The following is a 19,022-nucleotide window of genomic DNA, read 5'->3' on the forward strand; positions in this document are numbered from 1 at the left end:
TATCCTTAAATTAGAGGAAAATGAAAGAAGCGAAGAAGAAAAAGACAAAGAAGATAACGAATAACTTGGTTTTTCATTTTAAAAGGCCTAGAAGAAGCATTTAAACTTCTGAAAAGCTCAAGGCTTATACTTGCTGTTGAGCTATTTTAAACAAAAAGAAACGAAAGTCAACAAAGCAGATGACACTCAAGGCCTTCTTTGAAAACAAAAATGCACTGAAGCTTCCTAATATATCTTCTACTACCTCAACGGCTGCCAATTCACCTGGTGATATAGAAAGCAAATTTTTTTTAAAAGATTTAATTTAAATCTTTTTAAATCCTTTTTAATTTAAAATTTTTCTTATGTTATTTTTTAAATATGTAGCTCTTTGGCCAGTAAAGTCTTTTCTTATCATTTCATATTCATGTTATATAAATATTCCTTCTTACGAACGTAACTCGTAGCATTATTTCTAAGGGAAATAAATTCCCGCTTTACGAATTCCCAATTTATGAACGGTCGCCAGGAACCAATTAATTCATAAAAGGCAGGAACTACGTGTGTGTGTGTGTATGTATGTATTCATGAGCATTGACTCAATTACTTTGATACATTTAGAAAGATATTTAATGACTAAAAAAACCGAGAATTAATTAAAAGCTTTAATGATAAAAAACACAACTAGTTTTGGCTTTTTACAGCCTTCGTTAAGTATCTTTTTAGGAAGGCGAAACAATAATAGAAACTGAAGATTCTAAAAAACTGAGAAGTACAGATAAATTGCAGTACATAATTGAAATAAAAAACGTTGTATAAACATTCAAGTTGTTCTATTTTACGTGCCATTGTTTGTTCTATGCGTGGTAGCAGACTCTCAAGAATGCTAGTACTGAATAACAGCAGCATGGCTATCAGGGATGTTATAGCTTAAATTGTTGTTTAAATGTTCAGGATTAAGGACGATCTCCCTGGATTCCACTATCTTTCTTTCAAATTCATCATGGCAGTGGAAAATGTTTTCAGATCTATCCCAGGAAATTGAGTGACCTTGAAAATCATCATAAGGATTGTTAGAGAAGAGAATATGGCTTGATAAGGCACTGGCATGTGATCTTTTATAGGAGATGTCTCTTTTATGTTCCTCCATACGAAGTTCAATAGACTTATTAGTTTGACCATAATAAGGAACATTACGGTCACACCATAGTTTATATACGCCAGGATATTTCAGATCGTGATGCTTATGCTTAGGATGGCTTATAAGAGATCGGATTTTTGGAAGTGTAGTGAATAACGTCCTGATGTTGTACTTCTTAAGGACTTTAGCCAATTTTTGGGAGACTGAACTGATGTATGGGATTGAGATGCTACCTTTAAAATTGGTAGTTTCTGTATTGCGGTGCCAGGAGAATCTATAAGAAATTTCTTAATGATTTTTTTATAATACCCATTTTGTTCAAAGACATGTGAGAGGTGATTAATTTCTTTTTGAAGTTCATCTGGATCGTTTAAAAGAGAGCATGCTCTGTGTCTCAAGGTGGAAATAGTTCCGAGTTTTTGTGGTGAAAATGATGAGAAAGATTGTGAAGATATCTATTAGTATGGGTTGGTTTTCTGTACATAGAGATTCTAAATTTTCCAGAGCAGCGTGAGAGTTTTATATCCAGGAATGGTAGGGAGTTTTCATGTTCTAGTTCAGCTAGCTATGAATTTTATATTTGGATGTTGGTTATTGAGATGATGAAGAAAATCCATGAAAGAGTTTTTGCTGTCACTCCATATAATAAAATTGTCATCTACATAAAGCTTCCAAACTTTTGGTTTAAACGAAAAGGACGATATAGCTCTTGTTTCAAAGTCCTCAAAGTAAATATTCGCCAGAATAGGGGATAAAGGGTTCTGCATCGCCAAGCCCTGGTTCTGTTTATAGATGGTGTCTTGATATCAGAAGTAGCCAGATTGAAGGCAATGCTTTAATAAAGCAAACATTTTTTTGGATAATTTATCCTTTAGTGAAATTAATACTTCTTCAGTTGGTACATTTGTAAATAATGAAATAATTTCTAAACTGGCTATAATATCATTCTCATTGATAGATATATCTTTTATATGTGATACAAAGTCTGTGGTGTTGTTGATGAACGATGAAGACTTATTAGAGAAAGACTTGAGGTATTTTGCAAGATGTTTTGATAAAGTAAAGCAAAGTTAGACCTACTCAGTGAAAGAATTTCAAATACAAAAAGTAGTCTGGCTTTTTTGTTCAACGAAAAAAGATCTTTAATTGAAAAGCTTGAACAGTTTCTGGATAATGATAGCCTAAATGAGTTTATTTTTAATAGTAATACACAAGCAACACAGATACAAAATAATAATAAGATTACTCTTATCAGGAAATTCGAGAATCTTAAGAGAGTACAAAATACATATGATATTTACAAAATCACATCAAGCCGCATCAATCCAGACAAAGTGGTAATAAACAAATCCTCTCATATTCTTACAGATGTTGAAAAAGATATTCTCAGCAAAGGCCTTAATTTCATTCCTTCACCAAGATTTATTCCCCAAGAAACTCTTCTTACTAAAATGGAAAAAGCTACTTCACTTCTTCCTACTCATTTGGCTAAACTTCTACGTATTGAATCCATTTTTATTATTAATAATGCAAAACCTCCAACAGATAACATTTCTTCAGCTGAACGACAAGCTATTAGAAATCTAAAAAAGAACAGAAATATAATAATTTTACTGGCAGATAAAGGAAATGCCACAGTTATCCTCAATTCTGAAGAATACCATAGTAAGATGCTTCAACTACTAGAAAATTACACATATTCAATATTACAGGAAGATCCAACATGTGAACTACAAAACTGTATTAACAGTTTACTACAGAATACAAGTGAACTTCCTCACAATGTATTTCTCTATGTCTTTCTCTATGCTCCCTACATCCACTTATACCATGTATTTATGGAGTCCAGAAGATACATAAAGAAAACATTCCTCTTCGCCCTATTGTTGAAGGTATTGACTCTCCAACCTACAAGCTATCAAAACATCTTGCAAAATACCTCAAGTCTTTCTCTAATAAGTCTTCATCGTTCATCAACAACACCATAGACTTTGTATCACATATAAAAGATATATCCATCAACTAGAATGATATTATAGCCAGTTTAGATATATTTCAGTATTTACAAATGTACCAACTGAAGAAATATTAATTTTACTAAAGGATAAATTATCCAAAAAGATGTTTGCTTTATTAAAGCATTGCATTCAATCTGGCTACTTCTGATATCAAGACACCATCTATAAACAGAACCAGTGCTTGGCGATGCGGAACCCTTTATCCCCTATTCTGGCGAATATTTACCTTGAGGACTTCGAAACAAGAGCTATATCGTCCTTTTCGTTTAAACCAAAAGTTTGGAAGCTTTATGTAGATGACAATTTTATTATATGGAGTCACGGCAAAAACTCTCTCATGGATTTTCTTCATCATCTCAATAACCAACATCCAAATATAAAAGTCACAGCTGAACTAGAACATGAAAACTCCTTACCATTCCTGGATATAAAACTCTCGTGCTGCTCTGGAAAATTTAGAATCTCTATGTACAGAAAACCAACCCATACTAATAGATATCTTCACAATCTTTCTCATCATTTTTACCACAAAAACTCGGAACTATTTCCACCTTGAGACACAGAGCATGCTCTCTTTTAAACAATCCAGATGAACTTCAAAAAGAAATTAATCACCTCTCACATGTCTGTGAACAAAATGGATATTATAAAAAAATCATTAAGAAATTTCTTATAGATTCTCCTGGCACCGCAATACAGAAACTACCAATTTTAAAGGTAGCATCTCAATCCCATATGTCAGTTAAGTCTCCCAAAAATTGGCTAAAGTCCTTAAGAAGTACAACATCAGGACGTTATTCATTATACTTCCAGAAATCCGATCTCTTATAAGCCATCCTAAGCATAAGCATCACGATCTGAAATATCCTGGCGTATATAAACTGTGGTGTTGACCGTAATGTTCCTTATTATGGTCAAACTAATAAGTCTATTGAACTTCGTATGGAGGAACATAAAAGAGACATCTCCTATAAAAGATCACATGCCAGTGCCTTATCAAGCCATATTCTCTTCTCTAACAATCCTTATGATGATTTTCAAGGTCACCCAATTTCCTGGGATAGATCTGAAAACATTTTCCACTGCCATGATGAATTTGAAAGAAAGATAGTGGAATCCAGGGAGATCGTCCTTAATCCTGAACATTTAAACAACAATTTAAGTTATAACATCCCTGATAGCCATACTGCTGTTATTCAGTACTGGCATTCTCGAGAGTCTGCTACCACGTATAGAACAAACAATGGCACGTAAAATAGAACAACTTGAATGTTTATACAACGTTTTTTATTTCAATTATGTACTGCAATTTATCCGTGCTTCTCAGTTTTTTAGAATCTTCAGTTTTTATTATTGTTTCCTCTTCCTAAAAAGATACCTGATGAAGGCTGTAAAAAGCCGAAACTAGTTGTGTTTTTTATCATTAAAGCTTTTAATTAATTCTTGGTTTTTTAGTCATTAAATATCTTTCTAAATATATATATATGAAAGAATGAACAGTTAACATACATATTTTTATGAAGAATTGAATGACTAGAACCGAGATTTAAGTGAAAAGGTTTTAATATAAAACATGACTAGTTTCGTCTTGTAACAGTCTTCATCAGGTGACATTATAAAACAAAGAAAAAACACTGAAGCTTAAATAAACTATGAACATCATAGAGAGTCTCTATACATAATTGATATTAAATCGTTGTAGTCTGTTCTTTCGTTAGTTGTATTGTTGGAAAAGTGCGTGCTAGTAGCATCTCGTGAATGCCAGTACATGATTACAGCTGAATGACAATCTGGGAGGTTGTAGCTGAAGTTATTATTTAGATGAACAGGATTAAAGATGATTTCTCTAGATTCCACGATTTTTCTTTCTAGTTCATCATTTCAATGGAAGCTGTTAGTAGATTTTTCCCAGCAGACTTTGTGACTTTGGTTTTCATCATTAGGATTAGCCGAGAAAAGGATATGACTTGATAATGCACTGGCTCACTGTCTCTTGTAAATAATTTCCCTCGTGTTCTTCCATACAGATTTCAACAGATTTGTCTGTCTGCCCAAAATAAGGAATATCACAATCATGCAATATTTTATATACACCAGAATGTTTGAATTGATGATGACAAGGTTTTGGGTGGCTTATTAAGAAACGGATCTTTGGAAGTGGAGTGAACAAGGTTCTGATATTGTATTTTCTTAGAACTTTTGCTAATTTATGTGAAACTGTACTTATGTAAGGAATAGATATATTGCCTTTGAATCTATTTGTTACTTCTGAGTGATGTCTAGGAGGATTAAGAAGGAATCTTTCAACGATTCTCTTGGAATATCCATTAACTTCGAAAGACGTTTTGAGATGGTTTATTTCTGTAAGAAGTTCATTTGGGTCATCCAGAAGAGAACTGTGATGTTCATAGTTTATTTAAGCTTTAGTGTTTTTTCTTTTTTCTTTCTTTTATAATGTCAGCTGATGAAGGCTGTTACAAGCCGACACTAGTCATGTTTTTATATTAAAACCTTTTCACTTAAATCTCATCATTCAATTCTTTATATATATATATATATATATAAACTTTTTTGTATTTTTAATTTAATTTTTACATAATCTGAGACCCTGGTCTAGAGACCAAACATAAAACTTTTTCAAGCATCCATTAACTGTAGCAGTAGTCTAACACCAATGATCAAATTCATCTTCTACTTTAAAGACAATAATTAACATTCATGCCCACAACCATTCAAACTCTTGTGGCTTATTGGTTGAATAGCCAACCACTTGGTCAGCTAGGCTGGCAATCATGTAGTTCATCATCGTTATCTGATTTCAAAGACTTCTATGGTAGGAGAAAATAAAGACCACTATGTGTGCCATAAAACTAATTGGTAGAAAAATATTTTTTTAACACTATTAGTTTAGTGATCAGTTATGGTATACTTTGTCAGGAGAAAATAGTGGAAAGTGTTATATGAAATAGATAGGTTAGGAGATATATATATATATATATATATATGTGTGTGTATGTGTGTGTGTGTACATTTTAGGGAAGGGGGGACAAGGAAACATAGACCAGTGCACTTAACAGAATCTAAACAATGTGTAATGGCACACTTATATTATCTATATGAAGTATAATTTCCTCCAAAGCTTTTAAAGAGTCATCTGAAATATTACAAACACCCACACCAATTCAACAAAAATAAGGTATGATCTTATATTGAGTCTGGTCTTCTCTCATAAGAAATCATAAGAAAATCTGATGCACACAAACTCATGGGCACTCATCACATCATTAACTATCAAGATATGGCATAGTACACATGTGCATTCTATTGTTAGATTTTTCAGACATTTAATATGGTGATAATTGCCTGCTTGTAGCTTAACTGTGTATATTCACTACTTTCTCCTGAAGAATCGAACCATCGTTGTTCATGAAACTAATAGTGTTAAAATAAAAATATTTTTCTACCATTAAATTCTGTGTGGTATACATATTACTTAAATAATATTATCATCATTAATAGACATCCTTGAGAGTCGTTAGATTCGTGAGCGTTGCCTCTCCACCTTCTATAATTCTCAGATTTGAGAAGTAATAGAACCTCTGCTGTTTTAACGTGAAGGAGATGCAATGTTTATGCATAGAAAAGTGTCCTCTTCATGAAGCATTAGTATATTGTGTTTAATTTTAGGAATCATGCGAAGCCAGGAAACAATTAGGGGAGTCTTTAACAGGAATAAATGCAAAAAATATATATAATATCAGTGATATTGCTATTGTGTGAGTGTGCGCTGCATACCTGGAATATATGCCCTTGGTATTGATGCAGAACAGTAGCAGGCAGACTCAACATATGAGATTTTGTTTGCAGCAGTGTGTGTGAGATGTATTCATTGTGAAGGGCAAAAGATTTGTAGAAGGAGAATGGAACTGGTGATTGCATATATACAAAGCATTTTGAAAGAGTGATTGTGCCAGAAGTGTGGAGGAGAGAGTAAGAAGTATAACAGCAAAGGTTCTGTTACTTCTGAGTGTGTGTTTTTATATTACCCACACACACATTCAAAACGATTATGTGTGTGTGTGTGTGTGTGTGTGTATATATATAATCCTTATTATAAACCATATTAAGTTGATATTAAATGCTGAAAAATATGTTGTATTTGAAAATAATTGGTGAAATATAATTAATTTTTAATGTTTTCATAAGTGTTTATCTGTTTATTTGTAAGAGTCATTTATGTGTTTTGTTCTAAGACTGTTACATGTATTATTCATATATGAGCACGTGATGCTCAGTACCATAACAAACATCATATGCTCATTTTGGTTGGGTGTGCTGTTGTGCAATTATGCTACCTGTGTTACAAAATTCACATCAATTTGATCATATGATTACATTTTTATTGATATATGAAAGTGTTAAGAACACATCAGCACTCATCTTAATTGGTCCAATGCAATTAATTGCAACCAAATATTGTGTTTGTTTTAAGTATATTAGAAAACAATAATGAAGGAGAATGCTATATTTGGTTGGTTTATTTGAATTACTCAAAGGTGTAAATATAATAGTAAATTTGGAAGAGGAGAATGAGGCTTGCCTCCTTCAACTCCAGTCATACATTCCGCAAAAATTCTGACAGAAAATGGGACATTCAGTAGATTGTTAACAGAATGATGATGTTTTTCATTATAAATATGAGCAAAAATGTTATAAATTATTTATAAAAAATTATATATTAAAAACGTGCTATTATCGGGTCCTAAACAGGTCAGTTCCCTCTTCATGCACACAAAATGGATGAAACTCAGAAAACAAAAACACAAATGACAATGTTCAATTGGATTGGTTGACATAATAACCAATCACAACCATGGATTTCTGGGTGCTGCTGTCTCAGCATGCATCCTGCCTTGCCTTCTGGGTGTTCTAAAATTACTGGAATGCTAAAAATTTCACCTGCTGTACCTTCTGTACATCTGTTTAAAAGCTTGAAGGTGTCTGTATTTGTGACCACACATACGCATGCTATTAACACAGATGAGATGCAATGTTTATGCGTAGAAAAGTGTCCTCTTCATGAAGCATTAGTATATTGTGTTTAATTTCAGAAATCGTGAAGCCAGGAAACAATTAGGTGAGTCTCTAACAGGAATAAATGCAAAAAATATATCAGTGATGTTGCTATTCTGTGAGTGTGCACTGCACACCTAGAATATATGCTTTTGGCACTGATGCAGAACAGTGCAGGCAGACTCAACATATGAGATTTGTTTGCAGCAATGTGTGTGTGAGAGAGAGAGAGAGAGAGAGAGAGAGAGATGTATTCGTTGTAAAGGGCAAAAGATTTGTAGAAGGAGAATGAGACTGGTGATTGAATATGTACAAAGCATGTTTAAAGCAATTGTGCCAGAAGTATGGAGGAAAGAGTAAGAAGTATAACATCAGAGGTTCTATGATGATAAATGTGAATGTCAGTGAAGTTGTTGTTGTATATAACATGGTAGAAGGAAGCAAAGTTGTGTGTAATATGAGTGATAGCATGAATGACATGGTGGAAATGAAGAGAACTACCAGATGGTTATGAGGGACTCCACATAAGCATGCTATCTGTCTCTTTCATTACATGACATAAAATGGTGGAAAAACTCCTAGCAAGTGGTATATGACAGAGAAATGAAAGAGAGGAGAGGAAAAATGTGAGAGAAGAGAATGCAGAATATGGAAGTGCAAATGAGGAAGAGTAAGGAAACAGTTTGGTATGGTAATCCCATGATAGGAGGAGTGCTTGAAGAGAGTGTGATATAATCATGTTTCCCTGGATAATAGATTAAGGATGTTAACAGTGCTGTTAGATGTAAAGAGAGAAGATGAAAGAGATGATTATTTTGGCAGTTTCAAATGACCTGACAAGTGACATGTAGGGTATGTGAGACGATATGAAAGAGTTTCTGATAGAAGCAAATAAGAAGAGTGAGAAAATAAAGGTTGTGAGTCTGCTGCTAAAGTACTAGCTGAGAAGAAGGATCTGCATAGGTTATGCAGTAGAAATAGTGTGGAGTTCGTGAATGTTTGGAAATGAGCTCAATAGACAAAAGGACTTATATAAGGCTGGCGGTTTGCGTTTGAGCATATTTGAAGTTAGGTATCTTGAGAAAGTATTCTTCAATGAGAGTTTTCAAGGACATAATCTAGAGTATTTAGAGAGTTTTTTAATGTTGATCTTATCCATGAGAGATTGGTTGGGCAGCCTACATAGCATGGTTGATGAGTAGAAAGTTGAGAAAGGAGAAACTTTTTCACATTGAATTTGAAGACCGGCGCATTGTATTCCTTTGAAAATGCAGAGGAGACTGTTCCAGAATACAGCAGTAGAAGGAATGAAAGAGGAGAAAATGTGGCTTGTTCCTTGAGTTTAGAGTTGAACTGTGAGGGGTGTTGGATAGCAACTGAATGTGTTTGAATGAAATTTAGTAGAATGTAAGAATTATTGATGGCATCAATTGCCATCAATAATTCTTACATTCTTATAAGTTTATATGAACAATTGCCATGGAAATATTTATATTATATGTATGCTGCAGAAAACTCAACACCTGTGTGAAAAAGTGGTCAAAGTGAATTGACACGAGACAGGTCATTAATCAACCCAGTTGCTCTCTTCTGTATTGATTCAAGTATTTTTAGAGAGCACTAAGGGGCACCACACAAAACATGAGAGTGATGTATTTATTTAGTGATCAAGGTAATGCCAAGAAATCTCATCCTCTTTGCAGATTTGAGTATTGTTTAAGATAATATTAGAAGAAAATGATGCCGGTGAGTATGAGTATGGCTTCCTCAAGTGAGTAGGAGAATGATCATGGTGCTGAAATTGATAATCAACACATTGTGTGAGGGAATTTGTGTATGTTAATACAAAAACATTTGGAATTAAGGGGAAATGTTTGGGACTTAGTTCAGCATTGCCAAAAGTTTTTGGCATTAATCACATAACAACAACTAACTATATATAAAATATATAGTTAGTTGTTGTTATGTGATTTGGAGAGGGGGGGGGGGGGGCAAGGTAGAATGTGGATGGCATGCATCAGCAAATTAGAATAGTGAGTAGAGGATAAATCATTGTTATGGACCATTTTAACTATGGGGATACATATTGGAAGAAGGAACAGTCACAAGAAGTGAAGGAAATGGAATTTATACAGTTGCTAAGAGAAAATTACCTTGGACAACACATAATGAAGAGAACTCATTGTTCAAGAGTGCTGATTCTGATGAGAGCATCAGAGAACTTGGCAGTAACCCAGATAACCAGGTTGCCTCTGAATGAGGACCATGATCAATAATCTTGATCTTAGAGATTGCTAGACCTGCCGAATTTTTAGTTAAGAAAAAAATATATATATGGAATTACAAACAGTTTATGACAAACTGAGGGGCCAGCTTGGAGCAGTGTATAGGAAATGGTCAAAGGATAAAGTGGTATTTGGTATACCCAAGAGTCAGTTGCATAAATCATATAGGAGCTAGATGAATGAGCAGCATTGCAGCATTAAGTAGGCATTGGAGAAAAATTTGTGGAGAGTATATAAAGAGAGAAGTGATGAGCAAGCTCATGAGCGGTACAAAGCATAGACAAGAAGAGCGAGCAGCATGGTAAGGGAGAAAGACAGCTACATACATTCCATTGCATAAAGAGTGCTCCAAGACAAAAGTAGCAAATTACAGACCACTTTATATCTCAGAAGTGATGGTTAAAAGTAAAATTCAGGAATATGGTACTCTGTGGTGGGCAGCACAGCTTTCTAAAAGTTAGGTTCTACCTCAGTAATTTATTCACATTTTATAATAAAGTGACAGTGGAACTGGATAAAGGAAATGGTTACACCATGATATTATTGGACTTTACAAAGGCATTTGATAGAATACCACATGGAAAACTATTTCAAAAGTTTGAACAAATGGGAATGGATATGATGATTAGTAGTATGGATAGGGATGGCTGACAGATAGACTGACCCCAGAGCATAGTATAGGGTGGAGAGTGGAATCTAGGAGAATGAGGATGACTAGTGAAGTGCGCCAGGGCTCCATACTAGAGTCACTGTTCTTAATTGTATATTAAATGATATATGGAAAGATTTAAGGTGTGTGTATGTGGGGGGGGGGGGGGGTCAGTTGTTTGTTGGTGATGTAAAACTGGGGAGGGCAGGGTGATTTAAATAAATTGGAAGTGCAGGCAAATGACAGTGGTTATCAATTTAATGCTGTGAAATGTAAGGTAATGCACTTCAGGATGAAGAGATTACATACTTGTATCATATTTATGGTACTGGATTACAGGAAATTGAATGAAGCTAGGAATCTGTGGTGTTGGTGGACAGAGATTTGAAGTTCCAAGGACATAATGCAAAAATTGGCAAAATAGCTCAAAGGATTGCTTGGATGTTGAAGAAAACATTGACAAGTAAAGATAGGAAGGTTATTATCCCTCTTGATAAGGCTATGATATGGCTCATCTTGAACTACTGTACAGAGATTTGGTTACCTAGGTTTCTTGGGGGATTAGGAAGTGGTGAAAGGATTTAGAGATGAATGACGAAGCTGGTGACAGGTCTGTGGAATGCTCCCTGAAGATAGATTGAAAGTATGTAAGTTGTAGAGGTTAATTGACTGGCAGAGGAGAGGAGAGGACAGGATAGAAACTTATCGGATACTAAAGAGGTTCTATAAGATTGACACAAGAAATTTTTAGAAAATATTAAAGATGGAAACTCAAATTTATGTAGAAGTAATTTTAATAGATGTAAAATTTTCACCTAAATATTCAAGGCATCTTCAGTGCATTACCAATGAAACACAAAATAAAATGCACTAAAATAATTAATTTTAAAGGCACCACTACAGCAATGGTCACTAAATTCCTAAATTAAGATAATTCCCAATAAAGAGTTCACTAGAAGATGAGATTATAGTTACGAGATAGCAGCAAAAAAAGATAAGTTTTCGTTATTATTTATTGGAGTGTTTATTTTAAATTATGGGGAAATCTAAGCTAGATAGAACACATAGTCTGTGAGTAGTTTGCAGTTTTTGCAGTTAATGATTTTACTTTGTACTTAAAATGTAATATTTCAGTATAGTTTGTAGTATTTTTTGTGCAGTGTGGAATTTTGTGATATACGGCGCTTGTGGCATGTGCACATCCCAGCAATTAGATATGTGGCACGTGAGAGATCAGGGAGAGCATGTCTACAGAAAATGTGGAAAATTAGAAGAACTTTGTGATTTAGAAATTAGTATAATGGACCTTGGCAGCATTATGTCAGAAACGGGTGAATACAGAATGAGAGACAAGTAGCATAATCGAGAGTGAAGAAAATGAGTGGAATGTGAATGAAAATATAAAAGTAGAGAGCGTAGTGGGTTTGAAACATTGTGAAATTTTTGAAGATGGGTTGATTGGGAGGATGAATGTAGAGCAAGAGTAGGAAGCTTGCAGAGAGAGAGAGAGAGAGAGAGAGAGAGAGAGAGATGTGCTGAAAGAAGAAATGGAATGTATCAGCAACTAGATGAGAAGCATAAAAGAAGTGGTTAGGTGACCGGAAACAATGAATGCAAAGCAAATCAGAGTGTGTGTTGGGGGGGTGATAGAAGGGGGGAGAATAGGAGAACCAGTTAAAGAGAGGGAATCAGAGAAAGGCAAGGCAGTGCAGAAACCAGGGATGAGAGATGACAGGATGGTAGGTAAGTGGGGGGATAGAAAGTGTTAGAGCAAGGAAGAAACGGAGTGGTGAGAGGTATAATGTATGGAGACTCGATGATTCGTGGTGTACAAGATAGAATGGCAGAGAAGTCTTTACTTGGAGGAATAATAGATAGTGTGACTATGGCAATTAAGCAAGGTGAAAGGGTGGATGAGATGATGGTTGGCACAAATGATTTCAGAGGCAATGTGAATCAAGTGGCAAGAGATCTGAGGTTCATGCTTGAGGTTGTTTGGAAGAAGACTGAGATTGGGGTGAGGAGGTTGTCCAGGTATGATAACGAAGAGCTGTGCAGAACAGCATCAATAATGAATAGTATAATACCCAGAATGTGTTGAAAGAGAGGCTTGGATTACATGGATGCTTGGAGGGCATATGAGGACATAAATGAAATGCACGTGAGAAATGCTGCGAATTTGAATGAGGAACGACATAGACATCTAGAGAAAATGTTGTTCTCTGAACAAGTCAATGTGTCAATGCAGGGAAATTAAAATTATCATTGTCGGGTGGTAGCAGGGCAGCCTCTTGTAGGAATAGTTGCTTGGGAGAAGGGGGATTACATTTTGTAATGCTTAATCCAGTGCATTCTGGAGGGGATAATGATAGGTACAGGAACAGTGACCAATGCCTTGATTTTTTATACTAATGCCAGAGGTATCTGGAATAAAGATGAATTGGTGGCACTGATAGCATCTGCATGTCCAAAGATTATTGGGATCTCTGAGAGATAGTTGACAGAAGATGATATATTGACAGGAATAGAAATGGCAGGGTATAGCATTTTTCAACAGGATAGGAAGGGCAAATGCAGAGGTGGAATGTTTATGATAAGTGATGAGTTATCAGAGTGGAGGATTTGGAGGGCAATGCCACTAATGGTTTTGAAAGCATATGGTGTGAAGTAGAGGCTGACAGGATGTTTAGTTGGCCATTGCTATAAGCCAGGAAGTATAGAGGGTGAAGAGCAGGAAATGTTTAGTTAGTTGAGTTTGGCGAGTGAAAAAAAAAAAAAAAAAAAAGATTGTTATGAGAGATTTAACAATAGCAGTATAAATTGGGAAAAGAGGAAACTGCATATAGTAGTATGGGAATGGAATTTATGGAATTCTTGAGGGACAAATGTCTTAGATAACATTAGACAACATTTAGTCAGAGCATTAAAAGATCTGATTATAACTCAGATGGCATCTCTGCCCCCAGTTGGAGAGAGTGGCCATTTGGTTTTTATTTGAAAGATGAATAGACATGCAGGAGTATCAAAGAGAAAGGAGTGTATGTGGAATTATAACGCATGTGATTATAATAGTCTTAGATGTCAACTTGGGACAGTTACATAGATGGAGGAATTGGAAGAGCAAGGTATCACAGTGCTTGGGAATTTGTGAAGGAATATTTATTAGTAGCAATAGGAAGTTGTATACCATGAGTGAAGAAAACAACTTAGTGTAAAGTGGATGGCAAACAATATAAAATGGGAACTGCAGTTAAAAAAGAAGTTATGGAAGAGATATAAGGAGTGGGGTGGGGTGAAGAACAGATGCATGAAGAATATAAGACTCAGGCAAGAAGAGTGACTGATATGGTAAGGAAAGCAAAACTGGAATATGAGAAAAGATTGGCTTTGAGATCCAAATAAAATCCTAAGGAATTCTTTTGTTATGTAGCCAGTAGGAGGAAAAATGATTGTGGACAAATGACTGATGCAAAGGACATAGAAGATTATTCAGTGAACACTTTATTAGGGTATTTCATCCTGGAGAATTAGGGTTCTATACTTCTCCAGGATGAAATACCCTAATAAAGTGTTCACTGAACAACTCCACTGTTTTTTTGCATCAGTCACTCTATTCCCATCTTTCTATGGAGTAGGTTTGAGATTTAGAAGTGCATGAAGAGAGTGTTTCAAACACAGAGTACTCTAAATGTAAATAAAGCAATGTAGAAGTAGAAGTGATATGATCAAGACTTTAAAACTGTTGAGAAATAGTTTCAAGGTTGACACTGAGGTAGTCTCTCATATGGTAGAACAAGAGCAAGGAGCTAGGACAAGGGACCACCTCTGGAAGTTGCAAAAGAAAGTCATGTGCAAGAGGGTGAGGAGTAGTTTCTTTGCATGGAAGGTGGTTGAACCATGAATGCATTTCCTGATAGAGTAGTGAGAACACGAATGGTCAGTGAGTTCAAGGAATGGTATGACAGACTTCATGTTTTCTAGAGCAGGCCTCACACAGGAATTTACATAAGCTTGATATAATAATATTTCCCATACATGAGATAACTGGAGGCTATCAGATCTGTTTTAGTTTGGTCAGTGTATATCAAATATCAAAGGCATCTTCAGTATGTTAATAATGGAACACAAAATAAAATGCAATTAAATAATTAATTTTAAAAGCACCACTATAGCATAAGTAAGACAGCAGATGGTCACTGAATTCCTAATTAAAAAATAATAGTAAAATAAAAATAAAAAAATAAATTAATATATTAAGATAATAATCAGGAATTTCTATAAGCTTTATACAATAATATTTCCCATAAATGGGATAACTAAAGGCTAATCAGATCTTTTAATCTATTATATAATGAAACCTATGGAGCATTCATTACTAAAAATTCACACATATACCACAGTAATTCAATTTTAATAATATGTAGATATTTTGTCTTAAGTATCTTAAGACATCATTAGTACAGTTATTTCAAACAATGCTGAAGCCTTACATCACAGACCCAATCTTAACTATAATGACTGTCTCACTATCCCAAAGATCTAGGAAATTATTATCCTCAACTGTGTAAAATAAATTTATCAGATATATTTTAATTTACAGCCGAATATTTTAGTCCTTGAACATGCTATTGCACGCATAGAGGGATTCCAATGTAAACATGCACACTAACTGTTCCTTTGAATGTAATTCCTAGCATTGTTTGTAATAACTGTACTGATGATGTCTTAAGATGAAATATCTACCAACTGTGGTATACGTGAATTTTTAGTCAGATCTTTGAAGTTTACTTAGTGTAGAATGGCTTCATAGCTCTCTCTTTGTACAGGATGTTTCAAAAAGAATGACCTGATTTCAAATAATTATATTTAATAATGAAAATGTGGTACAGTTACAAAATAAATTACCAAGTATGAAGTAAGGCTTAAAGTTTCACTCACCACAATTACAAATGCTCAATGTGCCCTCCTTTGTGGTTCATGGTTGCTGAAACACCCTGTGTAACTGATCTACAAGGAATCGACTTCTGTTTTTAGAGTTTAGTTTTCTTCCAGAGGACCCTATGTTTAGTTAAGATGTCCTCATGTTCCATTAGGACAGACTGTAAGTGAGGAAAGGAAGGTAGAAATCTTCCTTACAGTTGGAACCATTAAGACATTATATCGTGCTCATAATGTATCTTCTTTTGAAGATCTTATACAGCAAGAATTGAATTATATCAAATCTGCTTTTATGAAAAATGGTTTTAATGAGTCCTTTATCAAGAAAGCTTTTAACAGCTTTAGGCTACTTGCCTCTATATCTTTTGAAGATATCTCTAGGATTCCACTTCTATATATTAAAGGAATTTCTGAACATATTGCTAAAGTTCTGAGACCTCTCAACATTGCAGCATCATTTTGTCTTGTCAGGAAGATTTCTACCTTCCTTTCTGTAACTAAAGACTAGCTTTCTTGAAGAACATAAATCATATGTCTGGTATCATGAAACTAAGCAGTCTGGCCTAGCAAAACATACCATCTCAACTAAACATAGGGTCCTGTGGAAGAAAACTAAACTCTTACACAAAAGTCTATTCCATGTCGATCTGTTACACAAAGAGAGCTGTGAAACCTTTCTACACCAACCAAACTTTAAACTGATCAGGTGGCCTTCAGTTATCCCATTTATACCTCCAGGGAGAATGTGCCAACACCATCAAACGATTTCCCCTACTAACTGCGCTCAAAGCTGCTTAACTTTTTGCAAGCCATTAGTAGTAGAGGCTCTACCAATCGACCAACATGTAAATTCTGGATTATTATCTTATTATATTAATTTATTTTTTATTTTTATTTTATTTTGTTTTAAAGTTAGGAACTGTTAAATCTTGAATGAAGGAGAAATTTATTGTACTACATTTCATTCAGATTTAACAAGTATCAAAACTCTCGGAAAAATACTTGTATATAGGTAAAGGTGAAATTGATTGTAAAATAACGATAAAATCCATGATTTAAAGATTTCCTTATGTAATATAATATTAAGTGTCTTTGTGAATACAACAGAGGTTGAAAATAGGTGAAAATATGTTAGTATGCCAAAGTTTAGATCAAAGTTGCAGAAGAGATAAGTGGATTAAAAACATGTCCAGAGGCAGTCACATATGCAAAGTCTAAAGGGCGCGTGGGAGTTTCCCGTGGACATGCTAGGAGGAATGATGGCACGGAGTGCAGAAGAATTAGGTACTGGGTAAAAACAATGACGTAGTAGGGGAGAATATCACAGCAGTGAATATATAGAGCTTGGCAATGCCAACTTGGGGCCCTTTTTCTATCTTGTTCCTGTCATTCCCGGAGAAGGAAGTTCCAGTGCGGTTGAGAAGGATGATGGCTATAGGCAGCTATGTGGTCAGACAGAGATCCAGCACGAGCATAGGCCTCAGCACAGCGGTATAATCAGCGTACACCGAGATGATATGCGGAACCACGTGGACCGATCCCCACAGACCAGCTTCGCTTACATCGAAGGAAGTGAATCGTGAACGTATTCGCTAGTCAGTCCTCTCTGAAAGCAGTAAACCGGAGGAAGAAACAATGAGCCGTAAGAATAGAGCAGATGATCGAAAGAGAAAGCCAGAGTGATCCTAATGCCCCGATAATGTAAGAGCTTTTTAAATCTTTTGTATATACAGGAATGTTAGAATGTAACAAAGATAGGAACTGATAAGTTATTGGACTTTGGAAGTGTAATAGGACTTCAGCATCTGATCCACATATAGAATGTTATAGCTCTGTATATGAGGACTTGCAAGGTGTTTTGATTGAAGGTATAGTTTTGTTATAGTCAGTTATTTTCTGAGACCAAGATTTGGTAAATGATTACCTAAGAATGTTAAGTAATTAGAAAGAATTCATAATGTGTTTAGTATTAGATATTGATTCATGTTGAGAAAGATTAAGAATGCCCAGGTTACACTTGCATGATTGAATTAGTTTAGTTAAGTAATTATCAGTAATTGTACCATGTTTTTTTCATGAATAAATCCTTTCTAGTCAACCTAATAACTTGCCTGATCTGTGTTCTCAATGCGCCACTCATCAAGTAGAACCTGTGCGAATCAAAATTTTGGGGACAGCCACTACTGTAGTAAATTTGAGACACATAAGTTTTGGTGAAATTTGGAATAGTAATTGTATGAATATTGAATACTGTGCCATTCTGAGTGTTTTTCTGCCAGGCGACGAAGCTTCTCTAGTCTAATAATTTTGAATAGCAGCATTAACAAATAAATTTTTCCAAAATTAGAAACGGGGTTAATACCAGAATTATAACAAAGGGATTGGCTCTAACCTGAAGCAGTGTCTTTGTTAACAGTGCAGTGCACCATCATTCAATACATTTATAATGGCCAGTAGATAGAGAAATAATAAGATTTGTATGAGTGAGGAATTAATGAGACTTAAGAGAGACAAATGAGTAAGTAAGGTAGATAGGTAAAGGCATATATCAAATTAACGTAATTTTACATTGGCCCAGCCGGTAGAATAATTGAAGATTTAATTGGAGATTTAGTAAGATCTGATATAGGTAAATATAACAAAAATTTAAAAATAACAAATTCAACATAACTTCACAGAACCATCTGCTGTCATACTTATGCTGTAGTGAAACTTTAAAAATTAATCTTTTATTACATTTTATTTTGTATTTCATTATTAACATACAGACGATGCTTTTAATATTAAGTGAACTCTTCACATCTATTAAAATTACTTTCACATAATTTTGAGTTTCTGTCCTTAATTTTTACTAACATGACAACTTATGTACTTATTTTGAAAAATAAAGTTTTCAATATATGACAAGTAGGGATAGAACAAAGAGTGTGCAGACTAGA

The 19,022-nt window shown here is 34.7% G+C and overlaps 1 protein-coding gene across 2 annotated transcripts in view; it reads left to right on the plus strand.

The window, feature by feature from the left end:
* The window catches only part of LOC150100146 (E3 ubiquitin-protein ligase HECW2-like), a 708,695-nt gene that overhangs the window by 681,778 nt on the left and 7,895 nt on the right, over positions 1-19,022 (plus strand). The window lies entirely within an intron of this gene.

This window comes from Typopeltis vanoorti, chromosome 13 (genome assembly GCF_054136105.1).
Source record: "Typopeltis vanoorti isolate ZY-2024b chromosome 13, IOZ_Tvanoo_1.0, whole genome shotgun sequence".
Classification (NCBI taxonomy): domain Eukaryota; kingdom Metazoa; phylum Arthropoda; class Arachnida; order Uropygi; family Thelyphonidae; genus Typopeltis; species Typopeltis vanoorti.